The sequence below is a fragment of the Homarus americanus genome, unplaced genomic scaffold, assembly GCF_018991925.1.
Source record: "Homarus americanus isolate GMGI-L3 unplaced genomic scaffold, GMGI_Hamer_2.0 scaffold22250, whole genome shotgun sequence".
NCBI lineage: Eukaryota > Metazoa > Arthropoda > Malacostraca > Decapoda > Nephropidae > Homarus > Homarus americanus.
Genome location: NW_024741189.1, coordinates 5,968,088 through 5,986,534, shown reverse-complemented (window position 1 = coordinate 5,986,534; position 18,447 = coordinate 5,968,088). Strand labels below are relative to the sequence as shown.

The 18,447-nt window shown below is 38.4% G+C and overlaps 1 protein-coding gene across 2 annotated transcripts in view; it reads right to left on the bottom strand.

Moving 5' to 3' along the window:
• LOC121875785 (protein tramtrack, alpha isoform-like) overlaps positions 1–18,447 on the bottom strand; it is a 235,643-nt gene that overhangs the window by 156,823 nt on the left and 60,373 nt on the right. The window contains exon 1 of one of the 2 annotated variants that reach the window (XM_042380485.1): positions 252–326. The exons of the other annotated variant lie outside the window; for it this stretch is intronic. The gene's annotated coding sequence lies outside the window, so the exon portion shown is untranslated. Of the gene's footprint in view, positions 1–251; positions 327–18,447 lie in introns of those variants that run through there. 2 annotated transcript variants of the gene reach the window in all.

Sequence of the window (18,447 nt, the reverse complement as noted above, 5' to 3'; positions counted from 1 at the left end):
CTCCACACCTCTCTCACACTCCCTCTCTCTCTCTCTCTGAATGGCACTTCTCCTTCCCTCGCTCGATGCCGAGTAGGCCCAAGCCCGTCGGGTGTCGGTGGTGGTGGTGGTGGCGGCGGGTAGTATCTCCCATACACCCATATTCTCACACTCACTTTCACGTTCCTCTCACCTTTCACAGTCCCCTGGACGCACTCAGGAGTTGCCTGGACACCTTAGACGGACCTTAAGGTTGGTGTAGGTGTACTTACTTGGGCGTGGGCGGCGCGGGCGTGATAGTAGCGAAGAGGGTGTGTGCACTCGGCCCCTAACCTCCCCTCCCTGTGGGCCGGCTGCTCGGGGGTAGTAGCACCAGCCAGCTCACAGAAAACGGAACCCTACCCCAAGTACACCCTCCATACGCACCCCACCATCCTCCACCATACTCCACCATCCTCCACCATACACCAACCATACATTACCATAGCCAAGATACACCTTTCATATTTACCCACACACCACCTTCTCCCACTATCGTTCATCATACATTCACCATACATTACCATAGCCGAGGTACATGCTCCATACTCACCCTACTATCATCCACTTACCATAACCAAGGTGACACCCTTCATACTTACCCACACTCCTTCCTTCCACCATACATCCACCATGCAATACCATAGCTAAGTTTCACCCTCCACATTTGTCCCCACTGCACCATTCACCCACCATACACCATCCACACCCAACATTACCAACCTCAAGACACCATTACCCATCCTAAGATCACTCCGGTACTACCACTCTCCGACTCGACTCGACAATAGTGTCATCTGATGATATATTTCATTCAATTACGCACAATACTCACACCACCAGCCCCTCGGTAAGTGGCATACATCTCCAGAGGCTCCACCATAACCCACCACACACACACACACACACACACACACACTTCCGCTAACCACAATAAATCTAGAGAGAGAGAGAGAGAGAGAGAGAGAGAGATCATGTTATAAACTAGGGTGAGAAGACCTTTATCTCCGTTACTTCACTAGATTGCATGTCACAACATATCACTTACCCCCCCCCCTTTCTTAAACTGTAGGCTGTGCAGCTCACTACTATAGAACGCAGTACTACTACTACTACTACTTTGTTTTTTAGTGGCCTCCAGCCTCCCCCAATAGCCATACCTTCGCCACCTTTTTATTACTTTAATATTAAATATCCTAATAATAATAATAATAATAATAATAATAATAATAATAATAATAATAATAATAATAATAATAATAATAATAATAATAATAATAATAGAGTTAATGCCAAATAAGTTATCACGAATATAATAATTCCAGCCCCGGTGCTTTGAACCTACCAAAATAGTAAATGATGAACAAATATTATATATACATAATAATACAATAATATTTTAAGCTAATTTAATATATGAATATTCACATACATCATAAGTACACTTTATATAACTCAGTTGTATAATAAACGGATCACCATATATTGTACGTTATCTTCAATATAACTTAGTAAGATATCATTACTATCTTCTGTTTTCCCTCCTAATTCCTTTCGCCTCATTAAGCGTCAAGTGTACCTTTTTTTTCTCCACTACGGCTGCCTCTCGGGGCAAGAACCAACTAAACCATGCAGGACATTCGGGCGAAAATTCTATCAGGACGCCTCAGCTTGGGGAGTTCATTACTCGTTGTGATATATGCCGCCGCGACCCCAGACTCTAAGATAAACACGTTTTTCCGGGTACCCTCTGTAGTGTAATTTGAATAGCAATGCTTGATAAAATTGAGGTAGTGTTTACAGGTACAGTTACAGGTGCATAAACAGGTGTAAATTTAAGTGCATTTACAGGTGAAAATACAGGTGTAAGTGTAGATACAGGTGTAGTTATATATGCATTGACAGGTTATAACATAGAGGTGTACTTACTGATACAGTTACAAGGGCAGGTACAGTCATAGGTGTAGGTACAGAGTAAGATTATGTAAACAATAAAACTATTGTTTTGTGTCTGTAATAATAAAAGTGTACTCTGTAATAATACAACCTGTAATACATTCAATAATAGGGTGAAAAGTACTCTGTAAGATAACACTTCCTGGATATGGATATTGTTCGTACTCGTCACTGTGTAAAAATGTACTCATGAATAAATGTACACCACAATAACCACACATGTACACCACAATAACCACACATGTACACCATAATAGCCACACATGTACACCATAATAGCCACACCTGTACACCATAATAGCCACACCTGTACACCATAATAGCCACACCTGTACACCATAATAGCCACACCTGTACACCATAATAGCCACACCTGTACACCATAATAGCCACACCTGTACACCATAATAGCCACACCTGTACACCATAATAGCCACACATCTACACCATAATAGCCACACATGTACACCATAACAGCCACACTTGAACACCATAATAGCCACACCTGTACACCATAATAGCCACACCTGTACACCATAATAGCCACACCTGTACACCATAATAGCCACACATGTACACCATAATAGCCACACCTGTACACCATAATAGCCACCAAACATCCATCTATATATAGGCTGTATAATGGACAGCTCTCTCTCACTCTCTGATGGGTAGCGGCAGCATCCTTAAGTCCTGAATAATTAAACGCTAGAGTTGTTGGATATCGTCCGAGGGTTAATGAGTTAATATAATCTCACTTTTGTCAGGTAAAAGGTAATCAGGAGAGCTGTAGTGCCTCCTCTGGCATCTAATTACATTTTACGAGACCTGTCAGAGTTAGATTACATTAACCCTTTCTTAATTTTTTCTTCTTTTTCGTTCGATTTCTTACCAGGAGTGTTGTTTGATATTCAGCATACTGGTATATTGATGTCTGTGTTTGTATGTATTTTCGTGCATGGTGTAGGTCCAGTAGTCTTTACGTAGTAGTAGTAGTAGTGTAATAAAATGGTGGCGAAGGTGAGACTATTGGGGGAGGCTGGAGGCCACGTAAAAAAATAGTATTAGTAGTAGGAGTAGTAGTAATAGTAGAAGTAGTAGTAGTAGAAATAATAGTAGTAGTACTTCTACTTCTTCAATGTAATACTGCTATACACCACAAATCCGGTGTGTGAGAAAAAATCAGTCTTAGACCATAAATAGCTAAGTTACGACCCAGAACACGTCGAAAACCTACCCTGTATTTAATAAGGTCAGAAAATTGATAAATATGGGTATTTATTTCATTGTTTACATTCTATTAGACATCCGAGGGGCCTGTGATAATAAACGACACTAATAGCTGCATTACAGTTTAATTGTATAATATCGTGCAAAGTTGCTATATGGGTCCTATTCTTTTAGAGTTTATCAATATTGTTTTATTTTACTTCGCTAATCAATATTGACGTTTGTGTCTTAGTTTCTGGATTTGGTAACATTTATTTACTAACAGTTGGTTGTATGGAAAATAGTATAAAGTGTTTGGATTACCCATCAACCTTTCGTCATACACCCACCCTCAACAATACACCTCCCCCTCTCTTCCCTTCCTCTTCCTCTCTCCTTCCTTCTCATCCATACAACCACCCACAACAACCTCTCACCCCTTCCTTCTCACCATACAGTACACCTTCACTCGACAAACTCCTCAGGTTTTTAGCACGGGAAGGAACTTGGCATCTTGAGCTAAAACGTTGGAACATAACTCCCCGTCGACCCCAGGAAGCCCAAGAGAGTTAATTATAATTATTGGCTGAAGAGTAACAAGTTCGTCTTGGGTGTTCGTGTGAAGTGGGGGAGAGAATTGGATTTATTTTTTCGAGTCTTTGTGGGAGACTTAAGTAATACGTGAACGAGTATATCAGAGGAATTGTATTATCGTGGAAATGTTGGGTTAAATAAATTCGTTGTAATCATCGTAGAATAGTTTAAAAGGATATAATTATTATTTTGAAGTAAAAAAGTTGAAACACACACACACACACACACACACACACACACACACACACACACACACACACACACACACACACACACACACACTATACGGAAGAATAAATCGTAAAAAAAACTAAAGTTTATTTTACTGATCACCTCCAGTCTGTAACCACAAAACCTCCTGTGATAAATCATGCACCCGCCGTGATCCTGTGTTAAGATCGTAGCGGTACCGTCATGCATTATTTAGCTCCCGGATCCAGCGTTGACTACCACGTACAGATCGCGTGCCAAGACGGTCAATATTCTGGAGAGTTGAGTGACAAATGTATACGCAGTTGGCTACGCTTGAATGTTCCTGTTACTTACATCATGAGTTACGGGGCAAGAAAGGATGGTGAGTATAATGGTATTTTATGGTAAGTCAGGCGTGTAATAACATGTAATAGCGGTTGTAATTCGTCTTATATTAAGTTTAATTGAGTATTTATGAACCTCTCCACTAGCTATATCCACCCGCCGTCCCTTGCCTTTCTTCTTCCCTCATTCCTTCCCTCCATCCATCATTCTCTCCCTTCCTACTTACTTTCCTGGGCACCTTCCTTCTTATTTATTCTTTCCTACCTTCCTTATTCCCTGTTCTTAGTATAACCCTTCTTCCGTACTCCTCCCACCACACCTTCCCCACACTCCACCCACACAACCACACCTCTTCCACACCGCCTCCACACAACACCTCCTCCACACCACACCGCCTCCACACCACCACAATTCTTCCACACCACAGCTCCAAATCTCAACTCCTCCACACCCCACTTCATCCACACCACAACACCGCCACACTACACACACACCATACCTTCTCCACACTTCACACACACACACACACCATACCTCCTCCACATCACTACCTCCACATCACTATTCCCAGCTGTAGGTGGGTGTGCTACTCAGCATTCAGGAGGTGAGGTCGTGTTTGGTGGTGTTGTCCTCTACTCCCGCATGGCTTTACTGCCCTTTCCACAGGGGATATGTAAACACACACACACACACACACACACACACACACACACACACACACACACACACACACACACACACACACACACACACACACACACACACACACACACACACACACACACACACACACACACACACACACACACACACACACACACACACACACACACACACACACACACACACACACACACACACACACACACACAACACACACACACACACACACATACACACATACACACACACACACACACACACACACACAAAACACTACCTTTTTGTCATTATTGATTTATCTCTTGTGTGGGTTTATTATTCATGAAAGACAAGTTATGTTTCCCATTTATTTGTCTCTGTCTTGTTATTACATTATTATTTGTTTGTTATTTGCTTATTTATTTGTTGTTTCAGGTAAAACCAAATTGATGAGATTTTGGTTCAATCCATCAGCTGATTAATCTCAAATATTTATAGGTGAAGGTATTTATTTGGTTATAGTTTTAATAGGACTTATGAATTATTATTATTATTATTATTATTATTATTATTATTATTATTATTAAAATTATTATTATTATTAAAATTATTATTATTATTATTATTATTATTATTATTATTATTATTATTATTATTATTATTATTATTATTATTATTATTATTATTATTATTATTATTATTACCTGAGATTGCCGTAATAACCATCAATGATTCACTTCTTAACTCCTGAGAGAATTAGATTTGACACTGAGGTAAATGAATGGAAATTTTTGTATACTGTTGGTGCCAATTTAAACTCTTCAACAGTCTTACAATGTTTACTATATTTAGAAGAACATGAGAAGCGCAAACATATAAAAGAATTAATAGAAAATATCATCTATTTACTTACCCATTCTCTGTGACAGACCGGGATAGAAGAAAATAACAGTTAGATGCAGAGGTTAATATGTAATGGTAGTTAATATTTAATAGTTAGTGGTATAAATTTATCCTGCAATATATATATATACTGTATATTACTGGTGGAAGTTGACAGATTTATTTATGTTTATTATTGAAATGTTAAGAGCAAATACATTAGTTAATATTTAATTGGGGTTTAATATCTGATATATTTTTAGTATTTTTTTTTAATATATAGTGGCATAAAGTTTATATCAATATTATGGTACAATGTAACTGGTTTTGCATACCGGTGTTGTAAACGAGAGAGCGATGGGCTGTGGCTCCTGTGAAGGTAGTAGATGACTCTGGCTCTTAGTCAAGTGAGTCACATAAGGATTAAGATTAGATTTGGATTAATTAAGAATGGGATTATGATTGGAGCCCATGGTTAGGTTAGAGAGTACAATATACAATAACTGGAACTCAATATGACAAGAGGTCCAATTATAATGGTTTGGGACTCATTAATTCTGAAGCTCATTTGGCAAGTCGCCGTAGTTTGACAGGCAGAATATTGATTATAAGAGTCGAGTGAGGAACCATTTGGGGTAATGGTGTCGCCACGGTAACTGAAGGACTACAAGTGGTAATTTATCCAACGTCAATAAGAACAAACCACGATCCGGAGTCTCAAAAGTTCAAGAGCGGATTTTTAAACTGCCAATACATAACATAGTTGCCATACGGTGTAATTATGTCAACATGATAACCGAAACTCCTTTTAATATTACTGGAACAAGTTAGTACGGAGCCATAACACGTTGTCATTACGTCTAAACCACGTCAACGCGAAGCCAAATTGGACTAACACGTAACGTCAACTCTTACAAACACACAGCATCGAGTTCACAGTAGTGGGGAGGGGCGGGGGACGAGAAGCCGGAAGTACGTCACGTGAACGAGCTCAAGAAACCTAAGGACGCACAACCGAGACAGAATATTCATATTCCCTGAAAGTACTGCATTCATGCATTAAGTCTTGCCTACAACTGTGGTACTAAGGAGAGAGAGAGGGAGAGAGAGAGAGATTTGAGAACTAGATCCTTTTTTCTTTCACTTGCTTTCTTTTACTTGTTCTGGTCATGGAGAACGTACGAAGGGGATTCCAAATCACCACAGTTTGTTCACGACGTCTAAAATGCAGTATTTTTCCTCAAATCGAGAAGATAAACATGATAGCGTAATCGCACACCTAAACGTGCTGAATTTTACTGACAACGTGGGGTAATATACTATGTAACAGCGATAACATACTTAAAAACTCATTCGAATAACAAAGCGTTTACGCATATGACTGTAAGCGTGTATGTATAAGCAGTATCTCATAGCATATTCTACACCGTAACTTGCGTGAGTTGTCACGCCAGCAGAAACCATATCACTGAGACATATCGATCATGCACACATACACCACATACTTGTGTGTGTGTGTTGTAGAAGAGTTTGGTTGGTTGCCCCTCCTTGTGTGTTCTGGAGCCCAGGGCAACTGTAAGCCATAACAAGGTCTGTCGTCTCAGTGAATCATTGATACGTATCGAGCGTGTTGACATTCAGGTGTTGGTTCGTGGCATCCTCCTCCTTCTATTGTTTTCCACCACCACAGGGGGGGGGGGGGACATTTTCAGCGGGAAAGGGAGCCATCTGTATATTTATCATTGAGGGGAGGGGAACCACCTTAATATACTCAGTGGGTAAAGGAATCTTGCTGGCTATATTTCCAGTTAGATGAGGAGTTCGCTGTTGTTTTCAGTGGGGTGAGGGGCTCGCTCGGCTATTCTCAGTCGGGGGAGGAGTTAGCTCGAAGCATTTGCAACTCTCAGTACGATGGGGAGGTAACTTCTTTATAATCCTCAGTGGGGTGAGGATAATCTCTCTTGTATATCCTACATGGAGGAGTGACATGTGTTATTTACAAGTCTTGGACCAATCTCGTATTCCTTACCATTTTTACTCTTTCTTATTTACTTTAGCCAGCTACTTCTACTCTGTCGGTCTTCGTAGACACCATAACGCATTAACACAAATGGGTAATATAAATACAATATCAAGGGAATAGTGAGAGTGAAGGAACAGGAAACGCAAAAGAACGATTTTAATAGCTAATATGAAATCTGGATAAACAAATGATGATGTTAACATGTATTTTAGTTTTGTTGTGCCGCTCGCCAACCTCAATAACGCAAATAAAAAAAATCGATTTCTCAACAAATATCAGAGGCAAATATTCTCTCTTACATTCTTTTCTATCCTTTGTATAGTTTATTTCCCCTTAAAAACCCTTCACCATCTCGTAGAATTGATACGTTTTTCTTGGTATTATTCGGTCACCTTTACGATTTGTATGTAGGTTTATTAAGTTAGTTTTTTTTTTTTTTGAAGATCGAAACCTTGACTAACAGAGGACGAGTCGATTCCTAGTATTTTATTTATTTCCAGAACTGGTATGTCTCCATTATACATTGTACCTTGACTACTGGTTTTCAACGTAACTCATGTTCACAATTGTTTATTTACCAGAACTGCCATTGTTCTAGGAGTGATACCTCCCCGCAAATGACCCTCTTGGAATTGATGTCTTCTCAGAATTAGTTATTTCATAGAACTGATGCCTCAGTTATTGATTAGATTTTATAGACTGATTTTTTTCGTTGATTGGTGTTGATGTATTGATGTCCCGAGCATTAGATAAATTTCCAGGACTAAAGTCGTTGATAAAATTCAATAAACTCCTGGAATTCATAATAATAATTCCTAAAATCGATACCTTTCTTACCTTTAGCTAGACATACATAATTAGGTGTGTCTGTACCACATAAAAAAACATTCTCACTACCATTAAACTCTTTCGTCGTGTGACTTGATCTACATCCGAAATCAATAACTCCCCCTGACCAGATACCACCTTTACGGGCATCAAACATCTGCTTTGACAACCTCACCTCCACCAGACAAGTCTGAACCCTCAAAGTCTGCTCTTCCCGCTGACAGTCTTTTTCTTGTCCTGGTTGTCTCTGAGGCTCAAGGGACAGCTGGTATCACGGTGTCTGTTGTGTTATCGTTGAGGTTTTCGTTAGGGTTTTCTTACCTTTGGTGGTGGTGGTGGTGTAGTCGTGTCTGATTCTGAATGATTATTATTATTAATATTATTATTATTATTATTATTATTATTATTATTATTATTATTATTATTATTATTATTATTATTATTATTATTATTATTATTATTATTATTATTATTATTATTATTAATCATAACACACCGCATCTATTACAGCTGTTGGAAGGAATGAAGGCCAACAAATGACACGAAAGTTTGTTAGTGATTAAAACTTGATTTCCGAGTAAAAATATTCTACCTAGAGTAATTATCACCTTCACGCTGCTCTTCCCCTTCATATTGACAAAACTTTGTTCAGTTATCGCCGTCACTGCTTGTCCTCCATAGACAGCAGCCTCTAAAAGTTTAGCTCACATCTTCCTCCTGGTGCCTCATTTACATAACCCGTCGACGTGAGGGTCTCTCTCTCTCTCTCTCTCTCTCTCTCTCTCTCTCTCTCTCTCTCTCTCTCAACTCTACACAACACCTGCAGCTTACTGTAGCATCTAGCGTTATTTCCACGGCAATGTCTTTATAATTCAACACCAGACGTAGGTATCGGAGGGCAGGATCGATGCAGCCGGCGGAGGATCTCAACAATGTGCTCCTGACGAAGTGTTCATTGAGAAACTACCGCGAACAAAAATGTTAAAGAGAAATTGGTGTATTTACGTGAATCTTTCCGAAATTCCTTTACTTACAAGTGACAAGTAGTTACATTATGACATGAATAATAATAATAATAATAATAATAATAATAATTATAATAATAATAATAATAATAATGATCCAACAATCATTAGACATACAATTTGTGAAATAAATTAGCTCATTAAGATGTTCATAAGGACACTGGACCTCCTCATCTACGTATAACCTCGTAATGATGTAATTAATTAAATCCATATTAAACAACTAAAGTTGGATAATTATATAACGAGGTAATTATGTACTTTAGTATATAACTGTCGGCTTTACGTCATGATACGTATAACTCATATTAATTTGCATAATTGACGTTTATTATAGTATTAAGCTCTAATGTTATTTTATTTATAAGGTATTTTAAAATGGTCGTAAGATTAGTTAAGGTATTATTATTATTATTATTATTATTATTATTATTATTATTATTATTATTATTAGTAGTAGTAGTAGTAGTAGTAGTAGAAGTAGTAGTAGTAGTAGTAGTATTAACACCTACCCACTCAGGGACAACATGTGGACCTTGACGAACACAGACTACGAAAACACTTCATCATCGTCAACCCTAATCTCGTTGTAAATCAAGGGACTGCTGTTGAGTTCCATATGAAATGCTCCACTTTTTAAGCATTTTTAGTCGAGGTGCTTTTAGGGAGGCTGTTAGTGTACCTCCGGGCAAACAGAGACGCTTTTGTCTCCCTTTTGTGCATCAGTTTAGCGAAATGGACTCTATATTAAAATTCTGTCAACCTTCCCTCCTGCCGTCGACTCAGCACTTTCCTTTCAAATCAATACGTGACTTGAACTGTTATGAGGAGAGAGAGAGAGAGAGAGAGAGAGAGAGAGAGAGAGAGAGAGAGAGATAACCAACATACCTAAGAACTCATCACAACAATACCACGTCAGCACAACCCTGAGAACACAACATCAATCCGAGTAATTTAAATCCACTTGAGCATCATTTGTGGTCCTGACACCTCAAACCGACGGAGGGTGCCTTTAATATCACCGGTGCCATATAGAAGCAGAGGGGAGAAAGGGTGTGGGAAGAGGAGGAGGAGGAGGAGGAGGAGGGGGACGAGGAGGAGGAGGAGGAGGAGGAGGAGGAGGAGCAGGACAGTGCCACAACTTGTCTGCAAGATCAATACTGATCTGATGAGGCACGCGGAGCAACCCGTTTGATTCCTCTAATGTTGTAGCCAATGGTAGTGCTTCAGTGAATCCTAATTTATTGGTAAGTCTGCGATGTGATAGCGTGAAATCTTGGATGTGTGTTTACTCTGTCTGGTCTTATGTTGGGTGATTTTCGCCTTATTCTGGTGTTATTTAGGTGATTTTCGTTGATGATTCCTGTGTTATTCTGGTGGTCCTTGTGTTACTCCCGTTATTAATTGGTGATTGCTAATTTCTCGTGATATTGGTAATATCTGTGTTGTTTTTGTGTTTTTTTCGAGTTTATTTTAACGTTTCTTGCGTTTTCTGGTTATATTTGCATGAATCCAGTGGTTTCTGTTGTTCTGGTAATACTTGCGTTCATGTGATATTTCGTTATTTTGGTAATAAGTAGGTTAATTCGATAACACTTTCCTTATTTGTTAAGACTTTCGGTGTTTGTTAATACATTCATCACCTAAGTACCTCTTTTGTTATTCTGTTAACGCCGTACTTAAGTTTATTCGGGTATTAGTCGAGGAAATAACTAAATTAGAAATAGCTAACAAAACCGTGTGAGGCAAATTTAAAAGCCAATTCATGCGAAAATGTAAAATGTGGGTGTGTGTGCTCTGTGTATTAGCGTGTGTGTGTGTGTGTGTGTGTGTGTGTGTGTGTGTGTGTGTGTGTGTGTGTGTTTCAGGAGGCGGCAGCGGATCAATGTTTCTATAGCCACACGTGGTCACCAATACTCTCCTCATTGCCACATACTTAGTCAGTCGATTTTTTTTACCCGACCCGCCTGAAAAAACAAACAAGCTCGGTCTTTCTAGATAATTGGGTACAATTTTGAGGGCGGGAGGGAGGGAGGAGGAGAGGGAATTTTGAGTTTGTGTAAGGAGGGAGGAGGGGGGGAGGTGAAATAAGATCATAAGTGTTAGAAGGGGGGAGAAGGAGGGGAGGATAGTTTTTGGGTGGAATGGGGGATGTGGTTGTGTGTGGGTGGGGAAGAGAAAAGGGAGGGTGTGAGGTGTGTGTGTGTGTGTGTGGGTGGGGGGAGGTGGTGTGGAAAGGTGTTACGTGATGGTTAGAGAGAATGGGGTGGTGTGAGGAAGAAGGAATTTATGAAGAGGGTGTTTGGAGGATATAGGGAGGGAGGGTGGGAGGAAATGGGGAGAGAAGGAGGGAGGGAGAGAAAGAAAAGAAAAGGGAGAGTGGGGAAAGGAGGGAGGGAATGAAGGAAGGAAGGAAGGGAGGAGGGAGAGAGGAATGGTAGGACGGTAAGAATATAAAGATCAAAGTTTTTTTATTTATGTTTATCCTGTATGGGTTCTTGGTCCATGTGAGAAGTTCTTTTTTTTTTCTTATGTCTTTTTCCTTTCTGATGGACGGATCATTTTTTCTAACCCTTCATATTTCTTCTTTGTATCTCAATCTTTATTTATTTTTTCACAAGAACAATAATACGTTTGAATCCTCGTTTATGGGGAGTAAGTTGTGTCAGTCAGGGTCGGCTGTGAAAGATTTGATTTTCTTCTCGATTTTATTCATCACTAAGAACTTATAAGGAGGCGGCAGCACAGAACGAGGATTCTCGAAGGTTCTCACGGTTAATTTTCCTCATAAGTGGAGATTAAAGCTCGTATTTATTTATTTTTTTTTAATTTAGTTAGAATACAAAAATACGTCGCAAAATGACGTAAAACTTACACTGCGACTCACTTAACTAACATTCGTAAATGATAAGAAATAAACGCACAGCATCACAGGCAGTTCCTAAATCACAGAGAATAGTAAGTTGGGTAATACCACCGTAATTAATATGAAGTGCAATTTCATCGTCAACGAGTTCGCCATGTTTTGTACGGAAAGTTTATAGTAAAGCGGTGAGAGGCGTTACCACATCACTTGTAAGGTGGAATGTTTAGCAATCCTGAACCAAGTATAAAGGTTTAATTTAATAGTTTAACTTACTCAGATATTATTATTATTATTATTATTATTATTATTATTATTATTATTATTATTATTATTATTATTATTATTATTATTATTATTATTATTATTATTATTATTATTATTATTATTATTATTATTATTATTATTATTATTATGGGGGTCCAAGACACATTGTTTGCACCAAGATGATACAAACACGGTAGTTTACAAGGTGATCCCCTGAGCCCTGAGACTTTCATAAAGGCCTGAGACTGAATTCTAAAAGGTTCGTGAGCTGAATTTCTCTTGTAGCTGAAGGTGTAGGAACCTCCCTAAATGTCTGCCATAAACTTCATATCAATAATTATATCCCAAATTGGCGTCAACAGTACACAACGACTGTACCTTAACTAGACACGTTCCTTTAGTTAGTGTATATGAATATTGATCATGGAGTAGCTTAGTTTATTCAGTGTTTCGTGGTGGAACTTTTTATATTATTTTAATACATTAATACCATGGATTTTAAGATTGTTTTTTTCTATGAATTGTAAATTACGTTGTTGTTTTGTTTTTGTTTTTCGTTTTTTATAATGTTTCGTATCTCCTCGTGGTTTCATTCGTTCAACTTTATCGATAGTTTAATAAAAATGTCGTCCCGTATTGCTTCCTTCCCAGTGATTTTATCTCTCTCTCTCTCTCTCTCTCTCTCTCTCTCTCTCTCTCTTCTCTTTATCATTCACTTCCCACCACTTTTTCCTCTCTAAAAGAAATAGAATGCACACAGAATAATATATTATCTATTTCTGTCTGTTGTAAATCCCGTTTATTATTGTCTATTATTCATTTGATCGTTTTTCTTTTACTTACTTTTTACGTCACAAATATGAAAAGAAAATAGATACTCACAAAGTTAACCTTATATTTTTCCTTTTTTTATGAGTATGTTCCTCCATTTATTATCATTTCCCATTTTCGTTTACGTTACAAAAAGATAAGAAGCACAAGAAAACGTTAAAAAAGATTATTCAATTTTATGTAATTTCTTTGTTTATTATATGTTACTCCTTCCTCCTCTTTTATTATACAGTGTTCCTTATTCCTTTTTATCATTCATTTCCTATCCACGGTTTACAGAAAGAAAACAAAAACAAATCACAAATACTTACTAAAATATTTTCTCTTTTTCCTTCTAGAATACATGGGACGAATTTTATAGCGCAGGAAACATTGATCGTATTCCCTTAGGAAGACCAAAGTCGAAGGGACCAAAGAGTGACGCTTTAAGAGGATACTCCCACCTAAGAGGTAAGAGGACTGTAGTTTTTGGTACCTGGTGTCGTAAAAGGGACGAAAAGTTTAGTTTTAGGTACCTGGTGTCGTATAAAGGGGACGAGAACATTAGTTTTAGGTGCCTGGTGTCGTAAAAGGGACGAAAAGTATAGTTTTAGGTACCTGGTGTCGTATAAAGGGGACGAGAACATTAGTTTTAGGTGCCTGGTGTCGTAAAAGGGACGAAAGGTTCAGTTTTAGGTGCCTGGTGACGTTGACTATAGATTTAGGTCTCTAATGCAACCTAAAATGACTAGTTTTTAGGTACCTTTTGCCACTGAGGGGACGAAAAGTTTAAAACAAATTCGATTAGATTATTGTTGTTAGTTTTAGGTGACGACTTTCGTAAAAGGGAAGAGATTTTGATTTAAGGTGGTTACTGTTGTGAAAGAGACAAGAGCTCTAGATTTAGGTAGTTACTGGAATAAAACGGGGGACGAATCTTAAGGGATTTTAGGTATATAAGGACTCAAAGAGTGCGGAGGTCATTGGTCAAGGACTATAGCTTAGGTCTTAAGGTAATTACTATAGTGTTAACGCCAAGGACTTAAATTTTAGGACTTCAATACACTGAAAAGGGCAAATATACTAGTTTTAGGTATTACCAATAACAAATTGAGCAAAGCCGTACATTTAAGACAGTGAATATAAAATTTAGGGAACTTTCCTTAACGAATAATACAATACTTTAATCTGAAGTCCCTACTAAAGAAAATGACGGAATAAATTAACCATAAAGTAGCTCACTACCTTAGTCGAAAGGCCAAGGAAGTTTATAGCTCTCAGAGACGGCCCACCCATCTTAGGGGACAGCATCTGACTTCCTCGGGAGGATGAATCGACGGACATGGGAAAGGGAGCAACCCGACAAGCAAATATCCAGGACTCCGAGTTCTCAAATGATCGTATGGTAAAATTTTCCCTTCAGACTGTGAGAACGCTTCCAGTTGAGTCTATGAAACTACGACATGCAGATAAATGGCTTTATGGCCTCCATTTTGCTTTAAGATTCTTTAGCTTTCTCGCTGTATGATTTGTTTTATTTTATTTATTTTATTTTATTTTTTTATTTTTTTGTAGTTGAACGTCCGTATGTTGGTGTATATTGGACCTCCAGATCCTGTAAGGTGGAGGTTGTCTGGACGTGTCAAGAATGTTTACATTGAGTGGCTGTTGTGTTGGTAAAATGGATGTTGTCTTCTTCTTCTTCTTCTTCTTCTACTACCACGGCTACTATTCAAGTAACTATTACTTCTTTATTCAGGTGCCGAAAACTACATTTAGATTTTTATCATAATTAAAACAATATGTGAAGCAAAGTACATCTCTTATTATTATTATTATTATTATTATTATTATTATTATTATTATTATTATTATTATTATTATTATTATTATTATTATTACTATTATTATTATTATTATTATAACTAAATATTATCACCATCTCCTAGTAATATTATCAGGTACTGAATATCTTTTAGAAATTATTGACCCCAAATCCCTAGTACATATAATATGAATAATAGACCTTATAATTTCCCTAAAAATTATGTTTCCATCCATCCATCCATCCATCCATCCATCTATCCATCCATCCATCCATCCATCCATCCATCCATCCATCCATCCATCCATCCATCCATCCATCCATCCATCCATCCATCCATCCATCTATCCATCCATCCATCTATCCATCCATCCACCTATTCTTGTAAAGTATCCCTTTCATGTATTTTTATGATCTTATTCTCGTTTTTTAGTGTCCTTTCTTCTTCCTCTCTATGACAATTGGTATTCCTCTTGCCTGCCTTCCTAGAACCTTCCTCCCGTCCCCAGCATCACCACATAACAAGATCATTATTCCTCTTTTATTGTCGTCATCAAATTCTTCTTTAGGTGGTGTCACTTGGGGCCTCTGTAGATTTCTTTACATTCCTGTTAAACATTTTTTTCTTTTGTTTGCCTTTCTTTTCCATCTTCTATTTATATATTTGCTTTTATCTTGTCTTTGTCTTTGTTTATCTCTTCCTGTTTCTTTCTTTTATTACATTTTTCTTTAGTTTTTTTATCTTTCTCCATTTTTAACTATTTTCATTTTTTTTTTCTTCTTCTTCTTCTCGTCATCTGCCCCATCCTTATTTATCCATCCCTTTGTATTGGTTATTATTTGTTTCTTATCTTTCTGTTCCTACATCACATCTTTTTATTTTCTTCCTTTTCCTCTTTACAGTCCTCCTCTTCCATTCCTCTTTCTCCTCCTCTTCTTACTCCTCCCCCTCCTCCTCTTAAACCTCCCCCTCTTCCTCTTACTCCTCCTTCCTCCTCCTACTCCTTCTCCTCCTCCATGCCTCCTCCCGTGCCCTCCCCCTCCCCCTACATGCTTCGGCAGCACAGTTGGTATAACGGATCAATACAGACCACTTCAGCAAAGCATGGGGGCTAAGCAAGGGTAGGAGGGCCCCTTGTTGGCTGACGGGAGAGGAGGAAGGGAGGTGAAAAGGAGGAGGAGGAGGAAGAGGAGAAGAAAGAAGGAACGAAGGAGGAGGAGGTGGAGAAGAATAAGAAAGAGGGAAGAAAGGGGTGGAGAGAGTGGGGAGATGAGAGGAAGGGAAGGGGAGAGGAAAAGGAAGGAGATGACGAGGAGAGGAACGAAGGTTGGAAGAGAGGTGAGGAGACGGGAGGGAGAAGAGAAGAAGAGAGCGGTGAGTAGGGTTTAAGATGATGCTGGGAGTGAAGAGGAGTGAGTGGGAGAGAGAGAAAGATGAATTGAGAGTAAGAAAGAAAATGGAATGGGATAAAAAGATAGCGAATAGGACAAATAAGAAATATGAGGGAAGAAAGGGTGGAACAAGACAACGACGAAAGAAGAAAGGAACAAAAAAAATTATGGGACAGAGAGAGAGAGAAAAATAAGAAGATAAACGGGAGACGTGGGAAGGAGAAGGGCAAGGAGGAAGAGGATGAGAAAGAACGGGAAGCTGTGAAGAAGGAAGAGAGAAAAACGAGGAGGAAAAGGAAGACGGAGAGAAGAGAAGGACGAGAACGAGATAGAGGAAGGCAAGAGGACTTTCCTGATGGCAAGACGATCCTTTCTGGGAGTCCTATAACTTGTTAGGGAGACTTTTATTTAGGGAAATTTGTTCGGGAGACTTTTATTTAGTGGAAATAATACTTTAGATCGAAAATAATCGCATTGAGTCTTACTACTTTTCAAAGAGGGGGAAGAAATAACTATTATTTCTACACGTCATGAAGAGGGACTATAAATCACTTGGGACATTCTTCCCCTTTAAGATGAACACACTTATGGGCATCGTGAAGGGGGAAATAAATCTACTTTCTTCCTTATGGGAAAAAAATACTATTAAGTTGAGGAGAAACTAACTCATGACTTTATTCCTCTTGGTGAAAAATGCTAAGGACGTCATAAAGATGGAAAATAAATCGACTTTCTTCCTCTTATGGGAAAAATTACGAAGGATGTTAGGAAAAGAGGGAAAATCACTCTTGACTTCATTTCTCTAGGGGAACAAATTGCTAAAGAAATCATAAAGAGAGGGAAAATAACTTACTTGAGACTTCCTTTCTGAGTCTCATGCCGCCGGGAAAAAACTGTTAGGGAGGCCTTTAGAGGGAAATATAATTCAATTGAGATTTCCTTTTGAAGGGAAAATAATATTTGTCACCCTTTGAGAGGACGAAAGACAGCCAGTAGTCTTCTGAGAGAATAATTAAATAATGTGAGGAGGAAGAATGAAAGAGAAATGAAGAGAAACCGAGAGAGAGAAAGAGAGAGGAAGGATGATTGAGAGAATGAGAATGAGAGCGTGAGAGAGAGAGAGAGAGATGAAGATAAAAGAGATAGATTAAGAGATACGGAGAGAGAAAGAATAAGAATGAGGGATTAAGTGAGTTAAAGATAAAGTGAGATAGATTAAGAGATAAAGATAAAGAAAGAATAAGAATGAGATATTGAGAGAGGGAGAGAGATAAAGATAAAGAGAGAGAAAGAATGAGAGATGGATAGAGAGAGATAACCAGAGAGAGAGAGAGAGAGAGAGAGAGAGAGAGAGAGAGAGAGAGAGAGAGAGAGAGAGCACACACATAAACACATCAAGTTACGAACAATTCTCAGTAGCTATTTTGTATTCCCTCGGTATTTGCAGTTTTCTTTGTGTCGTAACTTACATGAGCCAATTAATGGAAATCTTACGGGAAACAAAAGCTGTTGTACGAGTCATTAAGAATCAAGATAATAAAGAGAGAGAGAGAGTAAGTGTGTTTGAGGGAGATAG